The sequence below is a fragment of the Colossoma macropomum genome, unplaced genomic scaffold, assembly GCF_904425465.1.
Source record: "Colossoma macropomum unplaced genomic scaffold, Colossoma_macropomum, whole genome shotgun sequence".
Lineage (NCBI taxonomy): Eukaryota > Metazoa > Chordata > Actinopteri > Characiformes > Serrasalmidae > Colossoma > Colossoma macropomum.
The window spans coordinates 16,344,868-16,370,440 of record NW_023494796.1 but is presented as its reverse complement, the minus strand read 5'-3'; the positions used below and the strand labels follow the sequence as shown (position 1 = coordinate 16,370,440).

The 25,573-nt window shown below is 38.7% G+C and overlaps 1 pseudogene; it reads left to right on the top strand.

Moving 5' to 3' along the window:
- The first annotated feature begins 12,706 nt into the window (after positions 1-12,706).
- Positions 12,707-25,081, top strand: LOC118816534 (annotated as a pseudogene).
- The last annotated feature ends 492 nt before the right edge of the window (positions 25,082-25,573 follow it).

The following is a 25,573-nucleotide window of genomic DNA, read 5'->3' as shown; positions in this document are numbered from 1 at the left end:
ACCAAAAAGCTATGGCAGTAATGTACCAGGTTTTGTGGATGAAAGCACTTAAAGATTGCAGTGTTTAGATGGGGGTTGATTGTTAAAGCTTCTAAATTAAGAGCTAAAGTGGGTGAGAACAAAGCCATTCAGGAGACTGATGGCCATAGAAACTGTCCTAAAAGTTGATGGTTCTTATTCTCACTCCCACTCCAGACAGCATGAGTGTGAAGAGAGTGTGAGTTTTCTTGCAGACGTTTATGATTTATGACTTCTAGTGGTAAGAGGGCCTCATCTTTTTAGCCTAATCTAGAACAGTGGATTGTTCCTAAAAAACATGAAGAGCTGAGAGTGTGTCGTGACAAAGCAAGCAACTTATACTTAAAAATTGAAATAAAAATCCAGTACTGGCAGGAAAGGCACTATTTCTTTTATTAAGATTAAGGCTCTCCAACAGACAAGCGTTAATCTGAGTTGGCCCAGGCAGCAACTGACCAACTCACAACTCAATCAGTTTTGGAGACTGAGAGTCCAAATACTGATAAGGAACAGTCTTAGAATGTAAAGTTGATTATCTATCAGTCAAATAATGAAATAGAGAAGTTTTCTTTTCCTGTGTCACATGTTCTCATCTATTCTGTGCCTGCAACAGTGATGTCAACCACTTTTCAACTGGCTGATCTTAGCCAATCCTAGCACAGGAGGTGGGGTTTTCACAGTATGGGTGGGGTATGAATAACAGCCTGGAGCTGCTGTGATCATGTGGTTCCAGTGTGAAGCCCCTCGCTGGTGCTGTTGTACTTGCTCTGATCAGCAGTCCAGGCCAGTGTTGTCAGCAAGAGAGACTCAGGAGCTGCACTACTGAAGGTAAAGATCTTTTCAACACTTTTTTCAAATGGTTTATGTTGTGCTTTTAATTGACCTTTAAATAAAACACTAGAGAGATGTTCACTCTTTGAAAGTAGGATTTAGAAATATCACAACACTGAAGGAGCTTTTGTCCAGACTTCTACTGTTTGCTCTTATGCTTGTGATTTGATGTTATTTGATATTTTATGTTGAGTTTAGAAGTTTTGTTGATTCTTTATTTAAGAATCACATTATATATCCTAAAAAAAACTGTACTAATGTATTAATTGTGGTCAGTAATATTATTTATGGACATTAATAATGCTGTTTTCCGTTCAAGCTAACTTTGCTAAGTTGACCCCAAAGGCAGAGGTGCATCCTGTGTGTCTGTTCTTTTGGGTGTTAGTGAGAATGAGGATGTTACAGTGTAGGAAAAATGTTGTACTTGCATTCATTTCTGCATATGTTAAGCAGATTTTATGAATTTGTATGAAACCAATGTGCAAAAATGGGAGCTGATTTTAAAGAAAGACAAAGTAATTGTCTGTGGTGGGTGATTTGGGGGCGTGAAAAAAGAATCAGTTCAGAAGTTTGATGGTCTGGTAGTAGAAACAGTCCTAAAGTCCTTGATCTCACTCTCTCTCCAGAGAGAGTGTGAATAGACTGTGATGGGGGTGGATCTGGTAGGTGATAAGAGGGCAGTGGTCTGTTGTATACAACTGTTTATGAAAACACTGGTTACTTAGTTCTACTAATTGAGAGCAAAAGTTTTGATCCAGTAAGATTTGCATTTGTGTTCATCTATTTCTGATTGCAACCTTCTACACATCAGAATCAGAATCACTTTGTTTCAACAAGTGTGTCACACATACAAGGAATCAGTCTTGGTGAGTCACACATGTATAACATGTAACATGCTAGACAGACCAGACAAGAACACAGACTGTTAATAAGTATTTAGCTAAAGGAAATTTAATATAACAATACAATAGACAGACTATACTATAAAAACTATTATATGCAGAATATTACAGACTGATATGAATATTTGTAACTAAACAAGATGATTATGCATGATGTGAGGATGGACTCGATGACTGCTGTGAAGAACTGGATCATCAGGCTCTGTGGCAGGTTGAATGTCTCAAGAAGGACATTCTCTGCTGTGCTGTGTTGGCTATGGAGACTGCACAGCAGTGAATGAATAGAGAATAATTTCTTAATACATGTAAAACTTCTTATTTTAAGTACAAACTGTTACCAAGTTTAGAAATCCCTTAACCATGCAAAGACATTAGTCTTTATTACTTTGTATTTTTACAAATTTGTATTACTGAAAGCTGGAGCACCAGAATTCTTATTATGAAATACGTCACTAACTAATCGTCCAGACTCAGTTACTGTAATAATTTATGAATCTAGGTTAAACTGTTTTATAATTGAATCTTAATGAAGACAAATTTGTTATAATTAGAGGTCACCTTTGTCTTTAAAACTGCCCTGTAAACCCAGCAACTGATACAACCTTTTTCCACTTGAAAACTTTAACCTGTGTATTTTTTATGTTTTATTTAAAACATAAAAAACCTTGAACACTTAAAACTTTTAAACCATATATATATGTGTTTTTTTTTTCTGCAGGAAGAATAACATCTTTTTGCAAGTCGTCTCCTGCTTCTAGTGTGAACCTTCACAAACACATGAGGAGCTGCTAGAGGAACACTTCTGAAATCCAGAGAGACTTAGTAGGCAACAAGATGAAGTGCTGATACCCAGCAAATATTACCTAATACTCCCCAGACTAACACAATTCACAGAAAAATGCAGAAAAATACCAGCAAAGATGGTATTCACCATTGTTCTGAGTGTGGAAAGAGTTTTACTACCAGACCTAGTCTCCAAAGACACCAGCGCATTCACACAGGAGAGAAACTGAATCACTGTTCTGAGTGTGGAAAGAGCTTTAGTATGCGTTCAAACCTTCAGATACACCAGCGCATTCACACAGGGGAAAAACCGTATCAGTGCTCTGAGTGTGGGATGAGTTTTAATCAAAAGAGTCATCTCAAATCACATCAGCGCGTTCACACAGGAGAGAAACCGTTCCAGTGTTTAGAATGTGGGAAATGCTTTACTACACAGGGTCGTCTCCAAACTCACAGACGCATTCACACAGGAGAGAAACCGTATCACTGCTCAGAGTGTGGGACGAGGTTTAATCGGAAAAGTAATTTCAAATTACATAAGCGCATTCACACAGGAGAGAAACCGTATTACTGCTCAGAATGTGGAAAGAGTTTCACACAGAAGATTCATCTCCAAACACACCAGCGCATTCACACAGGAGAGAAACCGTATTACTGTTCAGAATGTGGCAAGACTTTCACTGTGCTTCACAGTCTCCAAATACACCAGCACATTCATACAGGAGTGAAACCATATTACTGTTCAGAATGTGGCAAGACTTTCACTGTGCTTTACAGTCTACAAAAACACCAGCGTACTCACACAGGAAAGAAAGCTGGACAGGGGTAGACGGGGTCAAGACATCTACACTGTACTTCAACCTCCTTAAACCCCACAGAAGCCGATAAACCAGCAAGGCCAGAAGTGCTAGCAGGTTCTCTTCGGGTCGGATGAGGGTTTGGAATTAATCTGTCAGCACAGTTTGCTGTTGCGTTTTTTACAAAAGTATTCTTAGATTTAATTTTAGACAAATTTCATTGCTTTACAATATTCCCTTGGCATTCAGTCCAAAATGGCAGCAGCTCTACTGCAGCACCATCTAGAGGCAGTTGTCAAAAAAGAAGTATGGGCTTCCATGCTCTTCATCAACTGACACGTGGATTAAATTGAGTCAAAATTAAAAATGATAAACCACCTCTCTCTGTGTCTTTCCTTCCCATCAGGGAGTTAGATAATGTTTTGCTTAAGTATGTATCTTGAAATTAGTTTGGGTTCTGTTTGTTGTTTGGGCCGAACCTAAAGACAAACTGGTGATTGTATGGTACAGTTGTGTAATTTTGCAATTAAGAACCATTTGCTGTTTTTGGTCTCATTATTACACACTACACACACAGTCACAAAGCATTTCTCACCCTACCATTCTTTCACAGCCTTACCCTAGACCGGGTGATAGCAGAACATTACATAGTGATGCCAAAAAAAAAGAGATATTCTGGTTTGAGTATTTCTGTAAATGCAGGTCTCCTGGGATATTTCAACTGAGAATGGCTGGACTTGTTTAAGCTGACAGAAAGGCTATAGTAACTCAGACAACCACTCTGTATAGATACAGTGAACAGAAGAGCACCTCAGAACGCCTGTTGGACCTTGAGGTGGATGGACTACAAAACATGTAACCTGGTCTGATGAATCTTGATTTTTGCTGAGGCACAGAAACAGATAATAAGGTCAGATCTTGGCACCAACAACACAAATCCATGGGCCCATCTTGCCTTGTGTAAACAGTCCAGGCTGGTGAAGGTGGTGTAATGGTGTGACTAATGTTTCCTTGGCACAATGGGGGCCTGTTAATATCAATCAGTTATTGCTTAATTGCCACAGCATGTGTGAGTACTGTTGCTGGCCATGTGCATCCTATCATGGCCATTTGTTACCCAACTTCTAATGGCTGGTTTCATGAACATGACAATGAGTTCAGTGTTCTTTAGTGGCCTTCCCAGTCACCAAATATGAATCCAGTAGATCACCTCTGGGATGTGGATGCACTTCAGCTTGACTAACTCTCAATGTAAGATTTATGTTCTTATAATGGTGCTATATTACATTTGGTAAGGGGGTGATTAAATAATGCTGCACTTTCCCCAACCAGCCAGCAAATTTGAATATACTATAAACTATAAAACTTTTTTGATGGTCCAAAAAAGGAATTAAATTACAACCCCATTTCCAAAAATGGGACATTGGGACGCTGTCCAAAATATAAATAAAAACAAAATTCAATGATGTGCAGATCAGTTAAATCCTACATTTCATTGAAAATAGTGCAAAGATTAACAAATGTTGAAGCTGAGAAATTTTATTGTTTTTTGAAAAATATATGGCCATTTTGAATTTGACTCCAACAACATGTTCTAAAAAAGTTGGGACGGGGGCATGTTTACCACTGTGTTTCATCACCCCTTCTTTTAACAACACTATGTAAGCGTTTGGGAACTGAGGACTGACTGCTGTAGTTCTGAAAGTGAAATGTTTTCCCATTTTTGCTTAACATAGGATTTTAGCTGCTCAGCAGTTCGGGGTCTACTTTTTAGTATTTTTCATTTTATAATGTGCCAGATGTTTTCAGTGGTGACAGGTCTGGACTGCAGGCAGGTCAGTTTAGCACCCGGGCTTTAGCCCAGAGGACACAGTGTCCATGATTTCCAATAAGAATTTCAAAATTTGATTTGTCGGACCACAGAACACTTTTCCACCTTCCTCAGTCCATTTTAAATGAGCTCAGGCCCAGAGAAGGTGGCAGCATTTCTGGATCTTGTTTATATAGGATTGCTTCTTTGCATTTTAGAGTGTAAACTTGCATTTGTGGGTGCAGCGCTGAACTGTTTTCACACACAGTTTTTTTCAGAAGTGTTTCCATGCAGTGATGTCCACTACAGAAACATGTCTGTTTTTAATGCAGTGCCGTCTGAGGGCCCAAAGATCACAGCCAGCAAATACTGGTTTTAAGTCTTGTTTCTTGCATTAAGAGATTTCTCCAAATTCTCTGAATCTCTTAATGATATTATGTACCATAGATGATGAAACTTTTTTGGAATGTGTTGCTGGCATCAGATTCAAATGGACATATATTTATTCAATGAAATATAGGGTTTAAATGATTTGCACATCATTGCATTTTGTTTTGATTTACATTTTTCACAGCGTCCCAACTTTTTTGGAAATGGGGATGTAGAAGGAAAGTCAAGAAGGAAAAACATAAAAGCACTAATATTCATAAGAGCTGATTATTTTGTGATCTGGGAGATCCATCCTCTCCACTCTACTGCTTTCCACTATCTATATTAAAGAATGAAAATAACCTTGACCTTGCCTGCTGATCTGATCTGTCCCCGTCTACCCATGTCCAGATTTCTTTCCAGTGTGAATACACTGGTAGTTTTCAGCAGTAGAACTCATTCAGGGTACTGGTGAATTGGTAGTCGTTCAGGAGAGGGTGAGTCTTTCTCACCCTGTAGTTGGTAAATCTCTTGAAGGCCCCAGACCAAAGTTGGGTTGCTCTCTAGCTTATATTTGACCTACTTGTACAGACTTCTGCCCTTCGAAACTCTGAGGTCATCCAAAAACCATGCGTTATTGTTGCTGAATTTCACCCGTGCTGTAGATGAAATGCAGCTCTTCTCACAGAAACTGATGTACGATGCCACAGTATCTGGGTTTTCATCTAGACTGTCTGTTTTTCTTCAAAAAGAAATGAATTCAAATCAGCCCTTTAGCTTTTCAGTGTCTCCACTGGTCCAGCTCTTCACTGTTGTGATGACAGGCTTGCTGGTTTGGAGGTCCTGCCTGTATGTTGAGATGAGGTCAACAAGGCTGTAGTTGGAATGACTGACAACTGCATTCATGGTTTTCAATAGTGGTGTAATAATGACCCAAAATATCCCCTTCTTTTGTGGCACACCTAACATGTTGTCTGTACTTGGGCACATATTAGATTTGAGCTGTTAAAGTCTCCCTTTAATGGTGAGCAGTGAGTCCAGATTCCCTCTTCCTGCTTTCATTATCTGTTTAGTCAGCAGTTTCTGTTTGTTGCTTGTGCACGTCCAGCAGAATGTAAACAGTGACCAAAATGCAAGAAGAAAACTCTCTGGGAGAGCAGAACGGTTTGCAGTTACAGAAAGAGGACTCTAGATGAGGAATGTAAGACGTGCTGTTCAGAGTCAGACTGGAAAGACTGAAGGTTTTTGAATAAACTCTGGACTAATATCAGGTGAAATGTTGCCCCTGAAAGTCACTAACTGTTCCCTGCACCAACTGACTGAGTTTGACATACAATAGATGATGTTAACAAACAAAAACAAGCACAAACCTACAAGCATCTCATCCTCAACTGTTATGAATTATTGTGCAATGTTTTAAAACAGTGCAACTTGAACATTCTATAAACTTTTCACTCTTATTTTTCTCCGGTCTCTACTTTTGTTTTAAGGGGGGCATCAGATTCAAAATTTGTTTATATTATTAAAATACAATCAAGTAGGTGAACCAAAACATTAAAAGTAATTTCTTTGTACTTTTGTCAGTAATTAATTGTTCAAAAGAATGAACAAATCACAGATTCTTGTTTTTATTGCATTTTATAGTTTCCCAACTTTTCAAAAATGTGGTTTGAGTGATCACCAATCACAAACAAGCTACACCAGTAATGCACCAGGTATTGTGGATGAAAACACTTACAGATGGTAATGTTGAGAGGTATGTTGCTAATTAGTGGCTTCTAGATTAAGAGCTAAAGTGGGTGATTGAGGGGCTTTTCAACAGGGTGAGAACAGAGCCGTTCAGGATGGCCTGGTCAGAGAAACTGTCCTAAAAGCTGATGGTTCTTGTTCTCACTCACACTCCAGACAGCATGAGTGTGAAGAGAGTGTGAGTTTTCTTTCAGAGTTTTGTGATGTATGACTTCTAGTGGTAAGAGGGCCTCAACCTTCTTGCCTAATCTAGAACAGTGGATTGTTCCAAAAAAAACCCATGAAGAACCAAGAGTGCCAGAGTTCTCTGTGGGGGAAGGGTTTGACTGCATGATTGTTCCTGGCTAGCTCTTGTGGCCAAACGCTGTAAATCCTGCATGGTGCCAAAAAGCATGTATTTCCATAGACTTTCATTCAAAATGACCTTTAAAAAAATGGGGTGGTGGGACTTCTGTCACGGGCCCCAATTTTTCCTGCCGAAAGAAAAGACCCCATGAGGCAAAGATGGCAGCACATACTTCTAGGTGTAAATGCACCACTGAGAAAATATGACTGAGAAAAATAGGTGCCGATTAATGATACATCCATCTTTCTCCTGCTCCCCTTTCTCTCCCCCTCGATTCCAGTGATCCTAATCTGTTCTCAGTGTTGAAGACTGAGAGTCTAAATGCTGATAAACATTCTTAAAATGTGAAGTTGGTTAGTTATTGTTATTAGAGACTCAATAATACTTCATATACAGTCAAATAATGAAATAGAGGTGTTTTCCTGTGTCACATGTTCTCATCTATTCTGTTCCTGCAACAGTGATGTGAACCACTTCTCATCTATTATCTATTAGCCAATCCTAGCACAGGAGGTGGGGTTTTCACAGAATATGGGTGGGGTATAAATAACACCCTCAAGAGCTGCTGTGATCATGTGGTTCCAGTGTGAAGCCCCTGGCAGGTACTGTTGTACTTCCTCTGATCAGCAGTCCAGGCCAGTGTTGTTTGGCAGAGGGACAGGAGCTGCACTACTGAAGGTAAAGACCTTTTCAACACTTTTTTGGTTTACATCATGTTTTAATTGACCTTCTTGGAGAGATGTTCACTCTTTGAAAGTAGGATTTAAAAATATCACTCAACACTGAAGGAGCTTTTGTCCAAACTGGTACTGTTTGCTCTTGTGCTTGTGATTTGATGTTCCTTGATATTTTTGTTGAATTTGAAGGTTTTGTTGATTTTTTATTTAAGATTCTCACTATATATCCTGAAAGCATGTATTAGTGTATTAACTGTGGTAAGTCATGTTATTTATGGAGATTAATAATGCTGTTTTCATTTTAAGCAAACTTTGCTGAGTTGGTCCCAAAGGCAGAGGTGTATCATGTGTGCTTCTTCTGTTCTTTTGTGTGTTAGTGAGAATGAGGACGTTACAGTGTAAGAAAAATTACTTGCATTAATTTCTGTACGTCAAACAGATCTTACACACTGTTATGTAGAGATATCAAGCTATATTGCATGTGCAGCTATAAACAATGCCAGAGTATGAACAGAGACACAGATATAATCCAAAGTGGTCATAAAATGTGCAGCATGTGAAAAAATAAGAGCTGGTTTTAGAGAAAGATAAAGTATCTTATGAAAGGTGGTAATTGTCTATGGTGGGTGATTTGGGGGCTTTTAAGAGGCTGAGAAAAGAACCTTTTCAGGAGCTTGATGACTGGTGGTGGAAACTGTCTGATGTCCTTGATCTCACAGCATGAGTGTGAATAGGCTGTGATGGGAGTGGGTCTGGTAGGTGATAAGAGGGCAGTGGTCTGTTGTGTACAGCTGTTTATGAAAACACTGGTTACTTAGTTCTACTGCAAAAGTTTTGATCCAGTTAAATTTGCATTTGTGTTCATCTATTTCTGATTACGACCTTCTACATATCAGAATGAGAATCACTTTATTTCAACAAGTGAACAACTAAATAAGATGGTTATCTATGATGTGAGGATGGATACGAGGATTGCTGTGAAGATCTGGATCATCAGGATCTGTGGCAGATTGAATGTCTCAGGAAAAGCATTCATTGCTGTGCTATTTTGGCTATGGAGAGTGTGTTTTTCTCTTACTCCAATCAGTAGAAGGGGTGCAATGTTTCCTGTGCCACTGGCTGCCATACAACCCCAAACCATCATAGATCATTAACAATTTTGTGTACTTCTTTTCACTTCAAACAGTATATCATATAGTGTGCGTTTCACTTTAGATCTGGTCAAATACTTACAGGGTTAGTTCAGCTAGCTAATGAACAGTGATTATTCTGTCATAGGTGGTCACCATTTAAATCTAGACCCCAGTAATCTTTGCAATTACAGATATCAGTCATTCAGTTTGTCCCAAAGATCTTACAAAAGGCAGTAACTGACCAGTTCACTTTCTTTCCTAAGAGGAATCAATATACTTGATGTTTTTTTCAGTCTGGGTTCAGGAATCCTCACAGCACTGAGACTGCATTAATATACACATGTGAACAAAATTGTTGGTACCCTTTTGTTAAAGAAAGAAAAACCCACAATGGTCAATGAAATAACTTATAACTGATAAAAGTAATAATAAATAAAATTTTTACTGAAATTCAACTAATGAAAATTAGACATTGTTTTTGAATTGTTGTTCAACAGAACAATTTTAAAAAACAAACTAATGAAACTGGCTTGGACAAAAATGGTGGTACTCTTAACTCAATATTTTGTTGCACAACCTTTCATTGCAATCAAGTGATTTCTGTAACTCTGAGTGAGACTTCTGTACCTGCCCACAGGTGTTTTGGCCCACTCCTTGTGAATAAACTGCTCTAGCTGTTTGCCTTCCACAGACGTTCAATAGGATTTAGATCAGGGCTCATAGAAGGGCACTTCAGAATAGTCCAATGCTTTGCTCTTAGCCATTCTTGGATGTTTTTAGCTGTGTGTTTTGGGTCATTATCCTGTTGGAGGACCCATGACCTGCGACTGAGACCAAGCTTTCTGACACTTGGCAGCACATTTCGCTCCAGAATGCCTTGATAGTCTTGAGATTTCATTGTACCCCGCACAGATTCAAAACAGCCTGTGCCAGAAGTAGCAAAGCACCCCCAAAACATAACCAAGCCTCCTCCATGTTTCACAGTAAGTACAATGTTCTTTTCTTTGTATACTTCATTTTTTGCATCTGTGAACATAGACCTGATGTGACTTGCCAAAAAGCTCCAGTTTTGTCCCTTCTGTCCAAAGGACATTCTCCCAGAAGCTTTTTGGCGTGTCAATATGCATTTGGGCAAATTCCAGTCTCGCTTTTTTATGATTTGCTTTCAACAGTGGTTTCCTCCTCGGTCAGCTTCCCTTAAGTCCACTTTGGCTAAAACAGCGATGGATAGTGCGATCTGACACTGATGTACCTTGACCTTGGAGTTCACCTCTAATCTCTTTGGAAGTTTTTCTGCTCTATGGTTACAATTTGTATTATCTGTGTCTTCAATTTGTCAACAATTTTCCTCTTGCGGCCACATCCAGGGAGGTTGCCTACAGTCCTGTAGACCTTAATCTTCTGAATAATATTTGCAGCTGTAGTAACAGAAACATTAAGCTGCTTGGAGATGGTCTTATAGCCTTTGCCTTTAATATGTTTGTCTATAATTTTCTTTCTAATCTCCTGAGACGACTCTCTCCTTAACTTTCTGTGGTCCATGTTCAGTGTGGTACACACCATGATACCAAACAGCACAGTGACTACTTTTCACCCTTTAAATAGTCAGACTGACTGATTACAAGTTTGAAGACACCTGTGATGCTGATTACAGGACACAGCTTAGTTTAACATGTCCCTATGGTCAAATTATTTTCGATCTTTTCCAGGGGTGCCATCATTTTTGTCTAGGCCAGTTACATTAGTTTGTTTTTTAAAATTAGTCTTTTGAACCACAATTCAAAAGCAATGTCTGATTTTCATTAGTTGATTTTCAGTATTTTTTAAATTTATTTATTATTACTTTTGTCAGTTTCAAGTTATTTCAGTGACCATTGTGGGTTTTTCTTTCTTTAATGGAAGGGTCTCAACAATTTTGTCCATGTGTGTATATGTTACCATTGGCAGATATAATCTGCAACATGGAATTGATTGTCAATATCATGCCAAAAATACAAAACTACCATTGTTTGTTAAGGCAGAGGAACTATGATCTCGCAATGATCACCTACTGTGATCTTATCAAAACTTACCAAGCTCATTGAGTATGTTTACATGCATTTAAGTAATCTGATAACTGCAGAAAATCAGATTTTGTCAGTAATCCAATCAACACTTTTACATGCATTTAAGTTATTAGATAATGGGAAATTCCAGGTTTATGTGAGTCAGGCAGTAATCAGATTTCTGCTTTGCAACCAGGCAATAAGCTCACAGAAGATGTGACGTAAATATGATGTAAAACTCAAACTTCATGCCATGGCCTTTTTTTAACATTGCTGCTCTTTGCCTGAAAATATGAACATACATCATGCAGATGATAAAGAATATTCAAATCTTTCTTTTCGTCAAGAAATCGTATTTCTTACGATTTCTTAATCATATTTCTAAATGGTTCTCTGATCTAGATCTAAGAAATCCGAGTGTGCTTTTTACACGACCGGTTTAATAATCAGATAACTGCAGAAATATGATTATGATCGAATTATTGTGTGCATGTAAAAGTAATCACTGGCTCTAAGAATATCTGAAATTTTACCGTCTGATAAAGTCTTGATGGTTATTCTGTTGCCCTAAGAGCTGCTACAGAACTCGGCATCATAACTTGATCTGTTTTACTTAATATATGTAAAACTACTATTTTCAAGTACAAACTATTATCAAGTTTAGAAATGCAATCTGCTGAGACATTAGTATGTCTTTATTACTTCAAAGGTGGATTTCTTTAAAAAGCTGAAGAAAAGGCATTTGCATGCAGATCACCAAAATTATGGAATAATTTACTAACTAATCTTCAAGACTCAGTTACTGTAGTAATTTATGAATCTAGGTTAAACTGTTTCATAATTGAATCTTAATGAAGACATATTGTCTATAATTAGGTCATCTTTGTCTGTGAAAATACCTTGTAAACCCAGCAGCTGATACAACCTTTTTCCACTTGACTACTTTAAACTGTGTATTAATTATGTTTTATTTAAAACCTAAAAACCATTAACCCCAAAATGTTTTAACTCAAAAAAGTTTCCTGTATTTGAAATTGAATTTTATATATGTATATTTTCTTTTTCTCCTGCAGGAAGAATAACATCCTTTTTCAAGTCATCTCCTGCTTCTAGTGTGAACCTTCATGAACACATATGGACCTGCTAGAGGAACACTTCTGAAATCCTGAGACCTTGTAGGCAACAAGAAGAAGCTCTGGTACCCAGCAAATGTTACCCGATACTCTCCAGACCAACACACCTCACAGAAAAATGCAGAAAAATACCAGCAAAGAGAGGAATCACCACTGTTCTGAGTGTGGAAAGAGCTTTAGTATGCGTTCAAACCTTCAGATACACCAGCGCATTCACACAGGGGAAAAACCGTATCAGTGCTCTGAGTGTGGGATGAGTTTTAATCAAAAGAGTCATCTCAAATCACATCAGCGCATTCACACAGGGGAGAAACCATTCCAGTGTTTAGAATGTGGGAAATGCTTTATTACACAGGGTCGTCTCCAAACTCACAGACGCATTCACACAGGAGAGAAACCATATCAGTGCTCAGAGTGTGGGACGAGTTTTCATCGGAAGAATCATCTCAAATCACATCAGCACATTCACACTGGAGAGAAACCGTATCGCTGCTTAGAATGTGGAAAGAGTTTCACTGAGGGAAGTCATCTCCAATCACATCAGCGCATTCACACAGGAGAGAAACCGTTTCAGTGCTCAGAGTGTGGGAAATGCTTTACTGAACTGAGTCAGCTCCATGTGCACCAGCGCATTCACACAGGAGAGAAACCGTATCAGTGCTCAGAGTGTGGAAAGAGTTTCACACAGAAGATTCATCTCCAAATACACCAGCGCATTCACACAGGAGAAAAACCATATCAGTGCTCAGAATGTGGCAAGACTTTCACTGTGCTTCACAGTCTCCAAATTCACCAGCGCACTCACACAGGAAAGAAAGCTGGACAGGAGTAGACGGGGTCAGACATCTACGCTGTGCCATAGAAGCAGATAAACCAGAAACTGTCCGTCAGGACAGTTTGCTGTTGTGTTTGTTATGAAAGTATTATTAGATTAAATTTTTGATAGATTTCATTGCTTTACAATATTACTGTGTTTGGTCTCATTATTTTACACTACACACACAATCACTAAGCATACATTTCATACATTTCTTAGCACACCATTCTTTTACAGCCTTACCCGACAGCCGTTCAGGGATGGCCTGGTCATAGAAACTGTACTAAAAGCTGATGGTTCTTGTTCTCACTCCCACTCCAGACAGCATGAGTGTGAAGAGAGTGAGAGTTTTCTTTCAGAGGTTTATGGTGTATGACTTCTAGTGGTAAGAGGGCCTCATCATTCTTGCCTAATCTAGAACAATGGATTGTTCCAAAAAAAAAAACCCACGAAGAACCAAGAGTGCCAGAGTTCTCTGTGGGAGGAGGGGTTTGACTGCATGATTGTTCCTGGCTAGCTCTTGTGGCCAAACGCTGTAAATCCTGCATGGTGCCAAAAAGCATGTATTTCCATAGACTTTCATTCAAAATGACCTTTTAAAAATGGGGTGGTGGGACTTCTGTCATGGGCCCCAATTTTTCCTGCTGAAAGAAAAGACCCCATGAGTCAAAGATGGCAGCACATACTTCTAGGTGTAAATGCAGCACTAAGCAAATACCCCTGAGAAAAATAGGTGCCAATTAATGATACATCCATCTTTCTCCTGCTCCCCTTTCTCTCCCCCTCGATTTCAGTGATCCTGATCTGGGTAACACTTTACATTAAGAGTCGCTAATCAATCATTAAATATATAATAATCAACTATTAGTTTCCCATTATTTAGTTATTAGTTAACTCTTCATTAAGCATTAGCTATTACTTAGTAATTGATTAAGCACTTATCAATTAGTAATTAAGTACACTGTTAGTTGATAAGTTAGTTTGCCGTTAGTTTGTGGCTTAAAGCTACTGCAGACGCGCTGTCAGAATGTTTAGTAGTGAACTGTAATGCTCAAACTCTGAGCTACAACAGTTGTATTTTAGTTTTCCTGCACGGTTGTGACAGTGAGAATAAGAAGTGGACGGAGGCGCTGATTTAACTGTAAACAGCTAAAATGCTGTAGGTTGTTTTTACTGCAGTTCTGCTTCACATCAAGCAGCCTCTGTGTCTTTGTACAACACACCAGCGATTTCGGTAATCTTGAAATGTTATAGACTTTGTTTATATTAAGCTAGCTATACTGGCTAGAAGCTACTGCTAACAAAACTAGCCCGGCTAACATAAAGCAGCTTTTTCAGATGTTTTTTTTTTCAGCTAGGAGTCGCGTTTTTGACTGAGCAGTGAAAGGTGGATGTTTTCTGAAGTGCTGCTTCAAAAATTGCCATGAAACTATAAGAATAATGCTGTTTGGCAGATCGCTAACATAGCTAGCGTTAGAGCTAACTTAGCTTTAAAGTTTGATGCTCATACGAAGCTGGTGCTCCTCAAACTGCTAATGGTAGGCTAGCTAATTAGCGACTGTAGCCTGCTAGCCTACCGTAAGCTAATACAGTTTAAACGAGGTCTGTAAAATAGACTTTACATGTAAAAGTTTTTGTTTGTGTTTATGTCAGAAGTCACTGCCATCATGTAGATAAATGTGTCACAGAACCTGCTCCACGTTAGCCGGCTGGTGGCAGCAGCTAATGAAAGCTAACTAGCTTCTTTATTTTGGAAATACAGCTACAGTTAGAAATGGCTTCTAGCGTTGCTAGCTAGCTACAACTAAACAACGTCTACCAAATTCATACTACATAGAAGAACTTTTATTTCTTTTGAAAACAGAAATATTACAGAAATCGCTGGCATGTTGTACAACTACAGAGACACTGCTTGATGTGAGCAGCTGCAGCAGCAGTAAGCAGGGCTACACCACGCACAGCATTTTAGCTCTGTTTAAAGTTAAATCAGTGCTTCCATTCACTTCCTTTTGTCAAGATAGTGCACAAAAACTAACATATGTCTGTTGTAGCTCAGTATTTGAGCATTATAGTTCACTGCTAATGCTTAATCCGGACGTAATCGCGACACTTGGTGAAAAGGGCCCACGGCCATTAGATCTTTACATTTTGACCATTAATTACTTCTTAAATTCCACTTAATCAACCATTCATTGCTTCTTAAATTCCTCTTACTTAATCATTAATTACTGCTTTTGTGTTGTCACTTTACTTGGAGGGACACAAAATCAGTAATTAGTAGTTAAGTAAGAGGAATTGATCAACACTGATCGGTTATCAGTGTTGAAGACTGAGAGTCCAAATGCTGATAAGGGACATTCATAGAATGTAACGTTGGTTGGTTATTGTTATTAGAGACTCAGTGATACTTCATATACAGTCAAATAATGAAATAGAGGTGTTTTCCTGTGTCACATGTTCTCATCTATTCTGTGCCTGCAACAGTGATGTGAACCACTTTTCATCTATTATATATTAGGAGGTGGGGTTTTTCAGAATATAGGTGGGGTATAAATATCACCCTCAAGAGCTGCTGTGATCATGTGGTTCCAGTGTGAAGCCCCTCGCAGGTACTGTTGTACTTGCTCTGATCAGCAGTCCAGGCCAGTGTTTTCAGGCAGAGGGACAGGAGCTGCACTACTGAAGGTAAAGATCTTTTCAACACTTTTTTGGTTAACATCGTGCTTTTAATTGACCTTCTTGGAGAGATGTTCACTCTTTGAAAGTAGGATTTAGAAATATCACTCAACACTGAAGGAGCTTTTGTCCAAACTGGTACTGTTTGCTCTTGTGCTTGTGATTTAATGTTAATTGATATTTTTGTTGAGTTTGAAGATTTTGTTGATTCCTTATTTATGATTCTCACTATATATCCTGAAAGCATGTATTAGTGTATTAATTGTGGTAAGTAATGTTATTTATGGACATTAATAATGCTGTTTTCATTTTGAGCAAACTTTGCTAAGTTGGTCCCAAAGGCAGAGGTGTATCCTGTGTGTTTCTTCTGTTCTTTTGTGTGTTAGTGAGAATGAGGATGCTACAGTGTAAGAAAAATTACTTGCATTAATTTCTGTACGTCAAACAGATCTTACACACCGTTATGTAGAGATATCAAGCTATATTGCATGTGCAGCTATAAACAATGCCAGAGTATGAACAGAGACACAGATATAATCCAAAGTGGATATAAAATGTTTTAGAGAAAGATAAAGTATCTTATGAAAAGTGTTAATTGTCTATGGTGGGTGAGTTGGGGGCTTTTAAGAAGCTGAGAAAAGAGCCTTTTCAGGAGCTTGATGGGTGGTGGTAGGACCTGTCCTGAAGTCATTGATCTCACAGCATGAGTGTGAATAGACTGTGATGGGGGTAGATATGATAGGTGATAGGAGGGCAGTGGTCTGTTGTGTACACCTGTTTATGACAACACTGGTTACTTAGTTCTACTAGTTTTGATCCAGTAAAATTTGCATTTTTGTTAATCTATTTCTGATTACAAACATCTACATATCAGAATCACTTTATTTCAACAAGTATGCTACACATACAAGGAGTTTGTCTTGGTGAGTCACACATGTATAACATGTAACATGCTAAACAGACCAGACAAGAACACAGACTGTTAATAATTATTTGGCTGAAGGAAAATGAATATAACAATACAATAAACAGAATAAAGATTAATAAATAATAAAGTGTCGAGAAGTGTGAATATCTGCACAAACATCTGATACATACTATAAAAAACTATTGCCTACAGAATATTACAGACTGATATGAATATTTGTAACTAAACAAGATGGTTATGGATGATGGAGGATGGATACAAGGATTGCTGTGAAGATCTGGATCATCAGGCTCTGTGGCAGATTCAGTGTCTCAGGAAAAGCATTCATTGCTGGACTCTCTTGGCTATGGAGAGTGTGCTGTTCTCTTACTTCATATCCCTGGTGGTCAATCAGGAGAAGGGGTGCAATGTTTCCTGTGCCACTGGCTGCCATACAACCCCAAACTATCATAGGTCATTAACAATTTTGTGTACTTATTTTTACTTCAAACAGTATATCATATAGTGTTTCCCATTAGATCTGGTCAAATACTTACAGGGTTAGTTAGGCTAGCTAATAAACAGAGATTAATCTATCATAAGTGGTCACCATTCAAATCTAGACCCCAGTAATATTTGCAATTACAGATATCAGACATTCAGTTTATCACAAAGATCTTACAAAAGGCAGTAACTGACCAGTTCACTTCCTTTCCTAAGAGGAATCAATATACTTGATGTTTTTTTCAGTCTGGGTTCAGGACTCCTCACAGTACTGACACTGCATTAATATACACATGTGGGCAAAATTGTCGGTACCCTTCCATTAAAGAAAGAAAAACCGACAATGGCCACTGAAATGACTCGTAACTGATAAAAGTAATAATAAATAAAAATGTACTGAAATTCAACTAATGAAAACCAGACATTGCTTTTGAATTGTGGTTCAATAGAAGGCCACTTCAGAATAGTCCAATGCGTTACTCATAGCCATTCTTGGATGTTTTTAGCTGTGTGTTTTGGGTCATTATCCTGTTGGAGGACCCATGAGCTGCGACTGAGACCAAGCTTTCAGGCAAATTCCAGTCTCGCTTTTTTTATGATTTGCTTTCAACAGTGGTTTCCTCCTCAGTCGTCTTCCATTAAGTCCACTTTGGCTAAAACAGCGACGGATATTGCGATCTGACACTGATGTACCTTCACCTTGGAGTCCACCTCTAATCTCTTTGGAAGTTCTTCTGCTCTTTGGTTACAATTAGTTTTATCCGTCTCTTCAATTTGTCAACGATTTTCCTCTTGTAGCCACGTCCAGGGAGGTTGGCTACAGTCCTGTAGACCTTAAACTTCTGAATAATATTTGCAACTGTAGTAACAGGAACATCAAGCTGCCTGGAGATGGTCTTATGGCCTTTGCCTTTAACATGTTTGTCTGAAATCAAATCAGTGCATTCACACAGGGGAGAAACCATTCCAGTGCTCAGAGTGTGAAAAATGCTTTACTACACAGCCTCAGCTCCAAGTGCACCAACGCATTCACACAGGAGATAAACCGTTTCAGTGCTCAGAATGTGGAAAGAGTTTCACACAGAAGAGTCACCTCCAAATACCCTAGCGCATTCACACAGGAGAGAAACCATATCACTGTTTAGAATGTGGCAAGACTTTCACTGTGCTTCACAGTCGCCAAATTCACCAGCGCACTAACACAGGAAAGAAAGCTGGACAGGAGTAGACGGGGTCAGACATCTACACTGTGCCATAGAAGCAGATAAACCAGAAAGGCCAGAAGTACTAGCAGGTTCTCTTCCTGCTGGACGACGGTTTTGAATGAATCTGTCTGGACAGTTTGCTCTTGTGTTTGTTATAAAAGTATTATTAGATTAAAATTTTGATAGATTTCATTGCTTTACAATATTACTAATTAATGTAATATATATCAAAGGTTCTATGCTGTTCCTTTTGGCGTTCAGTCCAAAATAGCAGCAGCACTACTGCAGCACCATCTAGTGGCAGTTGACAAAAAAGCAAAAAAGAATGGGCTTCTATGCTCTTCTTTAACTGACACGTGGATTAAATTGTGTCACAATTAAAAATTATAAACCACATCTCTCTGTGTTTTTGCTTCCCATCAGGGAGTTAGATAATGTTTTGATACTGTTATGTTAGGCTAGTTCGTATCTTGAAATTAGTGTGGGTTCTGTTGTTTTGGTCAAACCTGAACACAAACTGGTGATTTTATGGTACACTTGTGGAATACACTGTGAATTTGCTATTAAGAACCATTTTCTGTTTTTGGACTCATTATTACACACTACACACACAATCACTAAGCATACATTTCATACATTTCTCAGCACACCATTCTTTTACAGCCTTACCTAGACCGGGTCACAGCAGAACATTACATAGTGATGCCAAAAAAAATAGATAGTCTGGTTTGAGCATTTCTATAACTGTGGATCTCCAGGGATTTTCACTTGCTGCAGTCTGTAGTGTTTAAAACATTCAGTAAGCAGCAGTTCTGCAAACAAGAACGCTGTATTTCAGCTGAGAATGGCCGGATTTGTTCAAGCTGACAGAAAGGCTATGGTAACTCAGACAACCACTCTGTATAGATATAGTGAACAGAAGAGCACCTCAGAATGCCTGTTGATCCTTGAGGTGGATGGCTACAAAAATATCAGTCATTGCTGAATTGCCACAGTATGTGTGAGTACTGTTGCTGACCATGTGCATCCTATCATGGCCATATGTTACCCAGCTTCCAATGGCTGGTTTCATGAACATGACAATGAGTTCAGTGTTCTTCAGTGGCCTTCCCAGTCACCAAATATGAATCCAATAGAACACCTCTGGGATGTGGATGCACTTCAGCTTGACCAACTCTCAATGTAAGATTTACATTCCTCAAAATGGTGCTAGATTACAGTAAGTAAGAGGGTGATTAAATAATGCTGCTCTTTCCCCACCCAGCCAGCAAAATGAATGAATACTATAAAACTTTTTTGATGGTCCAAAAAAGCAATTGAATTACAACCCCATTTCCAAAAATGGGACGTTGGGACGCTGTGCAAAATGTAAATAAAAAGAAAAAAATTCAATGATGTGCAAATCATTTAAACCCTATATTTCATTGAAAACAGGACAAAGACAACAAATCAAAAGTTGAGACGGGGGCATGTTTACCTCAGTTTCATCACCCCTTCTTTTAACAACACTATGTAAGCGTTTGGGAACTGAGGAGACTGACTGCTGTAGTTTTGAAAGTGAAATGTTTTCCCATTTTTGCTTAACATAGGATTTTAGCTGCTCAACAGTTTGGGGTCTACTTTTTAGTACTTTTCATTTTATAATGTGCCAAATGTTTTCAGTGGTGACAGGTCTGGACTGCAGTCTTAGCCCGGAGGACACAGTGTCCATGATTTCCAAAAAGAATTTCAAATTTTGATTTGTCGGACCACAGGACACTTTTCCACTTCCCCTCAGTCCATTTTAAATGAGCTCAGGCCCAGAGAAGGTGGCAGCATTTCTGGATCTTTTTTATATAGGATTTTGGCTTTGCATGTAAGAGTTTTACCTTGCATTTGTGGATGCAGCACTGAACTGTTTTCACGGACAGCGTTTTTCAGTTGTTTAAGTGTTTCTGAGCCCATGCAGTGATTTCCACTACAGAATCATGTCTGTTTTTAATGCAGTGCCATCTGAGGGCCCAACGATCACGGTCAGCAAATACTGGTTTTTGGCCCTGTCCCTTACATTAAGAGATTTCTCCAGATTCTATGAATCTTTTAATGATATTATGTACCGTAGATGATGAAAGATCTTTGCTATTTTATGTTGAGAAACGTTATTCTTGAAGTTTACATTCCAGCAGAATCTGGGAGAACAGTTTGCAGTTAAAGAAAGTTGACTGTTGACTGAAAGTTGAGTGCAATACGTGCTGTCCAGAGTCAAACTGGAAAGACTGAAGGTTTTTGAATAAACTCTGGACTAATATCAGGTGAAATGTTGCCCCTGAAAGTCACTAACTGTTCCCTGTACCAACTGACTGAGTTTGGCATACAGTAGATGATGTTAACACACATAAACAAGCACAAAACATACAAGCATCTCTCCCTCAGCTGTTATGAATTATTGTGGAATGTTTTAAAACAGTGTAACTTGAACAGTATTTAAACGTTTCACTCTTATTTTGCTCCGGTCCCTATTTTTGTTTAAAGGGGGGTGATACAGGCATCAGATTCAAATTTTGTTTATATTCATAAAATACAATCAAGTTGGCCAGCTAAAACATTAAAAGTAATTTATTTGTACTTTTGTCGGTAAATAATGATTCAAGAGAATTAACAAATCACAGATTCTCATTTTTTATTGCATTTTACAAAATTCTCAACTTTTCAGAAATGTGGTTTGAGTGTTATTTGATCACCAATCACAAAAAAAGCTATGCCAGGAATGTACCAGGTTTTGTGGAGGAAAGCACTTACAGATGGTAATGTTTAGATGGTTGTTGCTGCTTAGTTGCTTCTAGATTAAGAGCTAAAGTGGGTGATTGGGGGCTTTTCAACAGGGTGAGAACAGAGCCGTTCAGGATGGCCTGGTCAGAGAAACTGTGCTAAAAGCTGATGGTTCTTGTTCTCACTCCCACTCCAGACAGCATGAGTGTGAAGAGAGTTTTCTTTCAGAGGTTTGTGATGTATGACTTCTAGTGGTAAGAGGGCCTCCACCTTCTTTACTAATATAGAACAGTGGATTGTTCCAAAAAAACACAAAGAACCAAGAGTGCCAGAGTTCTCTGTGGGGGGAAGGGTTTGGCTGTATGATTGTTCCTGGCTAGCTCTTGTGGCCAAACGCTGTAAATCCTGCATGGTGCCAAAAAGCATGTATTTCCATAGACTTTCATTCAAAATGACCTTTAAAAAAATGGGGTGGTGGGACTTCTGTCATGAGCCCCAATTTTTCCTGCTGAAAGAAAAGTCCCCATGAGACAAAGATGGCAGCACATACTTCTAGGTGTAAATGTAGCACTGAGTAAATTAATGATACATCCATTGTTCTCCTGCTCCCCTTTCTCCCACCCTCGATTTCAGTGATCCTAATCTGTTCTCAGTGTTGAAGATTGAGAGTCTAAATGCTGATAAACATTCTTAGAATGTAAAGTTGGTTAGTTATTGTTACTAGAGACTCAATAATACTTCATATACAGTCAAATAATGAAATAGAGGTGTTTTCCTGTGTCACATGTTCTCATCTATTCTGTTCCAACAGTGATGTGAACCACTTATCATCTATTATCTATTAGCCAATCCTAGCACAGGAGGTGGGGTTTTACAGAATATGGGTGGGGTATAAATAACACCCTCAAGAGCTGCTGTGATCATGTGGTTCCAGTGTGAAGCCCCTCGCTGGTGCTGTTGTACTTGCTCTGATCAGCAGTCCAGGCCAGTGTTGTTGGGCAGAGAGACAGGAGCTGCACTACTGAAGGTAAAGATCTTTTCAACACTTTTTTGGTTAACATTGTGCTTTTAATTGACCTTCTTGGAGAGATGTTCACTCTTTGAAAGTAGGATTTAAAAATATCACTCAACACTGAAGGAGCTTTTGTCCAAACTGGTACTGTTTGCTCTTGTGCTTGTGATTTGATGTTCCTTGATATTTTTGTTGAATTTGAAGGTTTTGTTGATTCCTTATTTAAGATTCACACTATATATCCTGAAAGCATGCATTAGTGTATTAACTGTGGTAAGTAATGTTATTTATGGAGATTAATAATGCTGTTTTCATTTTGAGCAAACTTTGCTAAGTTGGTCCCAAAGGCAGAGGTGTATCCTGTGTGTTTCTTCTGTTCTTTTGTGTGTTAGTGAGAATGAGGATGTTACAGTGTAAGAAAAATGACTTGCATTAATTTCTGTACGTCAAACAGATCTTACACACTGTTATGTAGAGATATCAAGCTATATTGCATGTGCAGCTATAAACAATGCGAGAGTATGAACAGAGACACAGATATAATGCAAAGTGGATATAAAATGTGGAAAGAAAAGAGCTGATCTTAGAGAAAGATAAAGTATCTTATGAAAGGTGGTAATTGTCTATAGTGGGTGATTTGGGGCTTTTAAGAGGGAGAGAAAAGAGCCTTTTCAGGAGCTTGATGACTGGTGGTAGAAACTGCCTGATGTCCTTGATCTCACAGCATGAGTGTGAATAGACTGTGATGGGGGTAGATATGATAGCTGATAGGAGGGTAGTGGTCTGTTGTGTACAGCTGTTTATGAAAACACTGGTTACTTAGTACAGCATCTAGAAGTGAAGAATATTCAAATCTTCATTTCGTCAAGAAAGTAGTTGGTTTCATCATTGCTGCAAAAGTCTGTTGCTGTCATCTCAGAGAAACACTGCTATTTCCGGTACCGTGGCCTGTTTTGCACGTGCGACTGAGAAATACGAAAGAAATCAGAGTAAGAGTTTACATGCACTGAGAAATCTGATTACTGAGCTAACATCCAGCTCTCTCTATCAGATTTCTTAATCAGATTTCTAAACGTTTCTCTGATCTAAGAAATCAGAGTGTGCTTTTTACAATAATCAGATAACTGCAGAAATATGATTATCTACTGAAGTCTTGATTTCTATTCTGTTGCCCTAAGAACTGTTACAGAACTCTGCATCACAACTGGCTCTGAATAACCAATTACTTAATATATGTAAAACTACTATTTTCCATGTCTTTATTACTTCAAAGGTGGATTTCTTTAAAAAGCTGAAGAAAAGGCATTTGCATGCAGTACACCAAAATTATGGAATACTTTACTAACTAATCTTCAAGACTCAGTTACTGTATTCATTTATGAATCTAGGTTAAACTATTTTATAATTGAATCTTAATGAAAACACATTGTCTATAATTGGAGGTCATCTTTGTCTGTAAAACTACCTTGTAAACCCAGCAGCTGATACAACCTTTTTCCATTTGACTACTTTAAACTGTGTATTTATTATTTTTTATTTAAAACCTTAAAAAACATTGACACCTAAAAATTTTACACTCAAAAAAGTTTCTTGTATTTGAAATTGAATTTTATATATGTATATTTTCTTTTTCTCCTGCAGGAAGAATAACATCCTTTTTCAAGTCATCTCCTGCTTCTAGTGTGAACCTTCATGAACACATATGGACCTGCTAGAGGAACACTTCTGAAATCCAGACAGACTTAGTAGGCAACAAGAAGAAGCTCTGGTACCCAGCAAATATTACTCGATACTCTCCAGACCAACACACCTCACAGAAAAATGCAGAAAAATACCAGCAAAGAGGGGAATCACCACTGTTCTGAGTGTGGAAAGAGTTTTAGCACCAGACCTGGTCTCCAAAAACACCAGCGCATTCACACAGGAGAGAAACCGTATCGCTGTTCTGAGTGTGGAAAGAGCTTTAGTGTGCGTTCTACCCTTCAGACACACCAGCGCATTCACACAGGGGAGAAACCGTATCAGTGCTCTGAGTGTGGAAAGAGCTTTAGTGTGCATTCTTCCCTTCAGACACACCAGCGCATTCACACAGGGGAAAAACCGTATCAGTGCTCTGAGTGTGGGATGAGTTTTAATCAAAAAAGTAATCTCAAATCACATCAGCGCATTCACACAGGGGAGAAACCGTTCCAGTGCTCTGAGTGTGGAATGAGTTTTAATCAAAAGAGTTCTCTCCAGACACACCAGCGCATTCATACAGGAGTGAAACCATATCAGTGTTCAGAGTGTGGGAAATGTTTTACTACACAGCCTCAGCTCCATGTGCACCAACGCATTCACACAGGAGAGAAACCTTTTCAGTGCTCAGAGTGTGGGAAGAGTTTCACACAACAGAGTAATCTCCAAAATCACCAGCGCACTCACACAGGAGAGAAACCATATCACTGCTCAGAATGCGGGATGAGTTTTAATCAGAAGAGTCACCTCAAAGCACACCAGCGCATTCACACAGGAGAGAAACCATATTACTGTTCAGAATGTGGCAAGACTTTCACTCTGCATCATGGTCTACAAAAACACCAGCGTACTCACACAGGAAAGAAAGCTGGACAGGGGTAGACAGAGTCAGACATCTACACTGTACTTCAATTCGGGCTGGACGATAAAATGTTAATGCTAATTATTGCAATACAAGTTTTCCTTGATAGAGCGATAAGAAAGGTTCGATACATTATCGATTTAATACACGTTTTCTACTGCAAGGAAAGTTACACTACTGTGCTGTCACCAGGAGAGGGCACACTTCCGAGTTTTTTGATTAAGGGGGGGGGGCGACGAGTAAAAAAAGGTTCGCCAAATATACTTTAGCAACAGCTGAAACGTGGAGTTATACATTCCCTGTTTGAGCGATCGGCGATCTGTTCTCCTGTGATCAAGTGTGAGTGACTAGACAAGTAGCATAACTATACTGTCCTAGAGTAAACTCACCTCTTTCCATACATCCTAACAAGATCTAGCAGCATTAAATCCCGGCCGCTCCTCACAACGAAAGCTGTTACAGTGCTCAAACAGCCATATATAAGTATTAGTGCATTCCCAAGCAACGAAAGT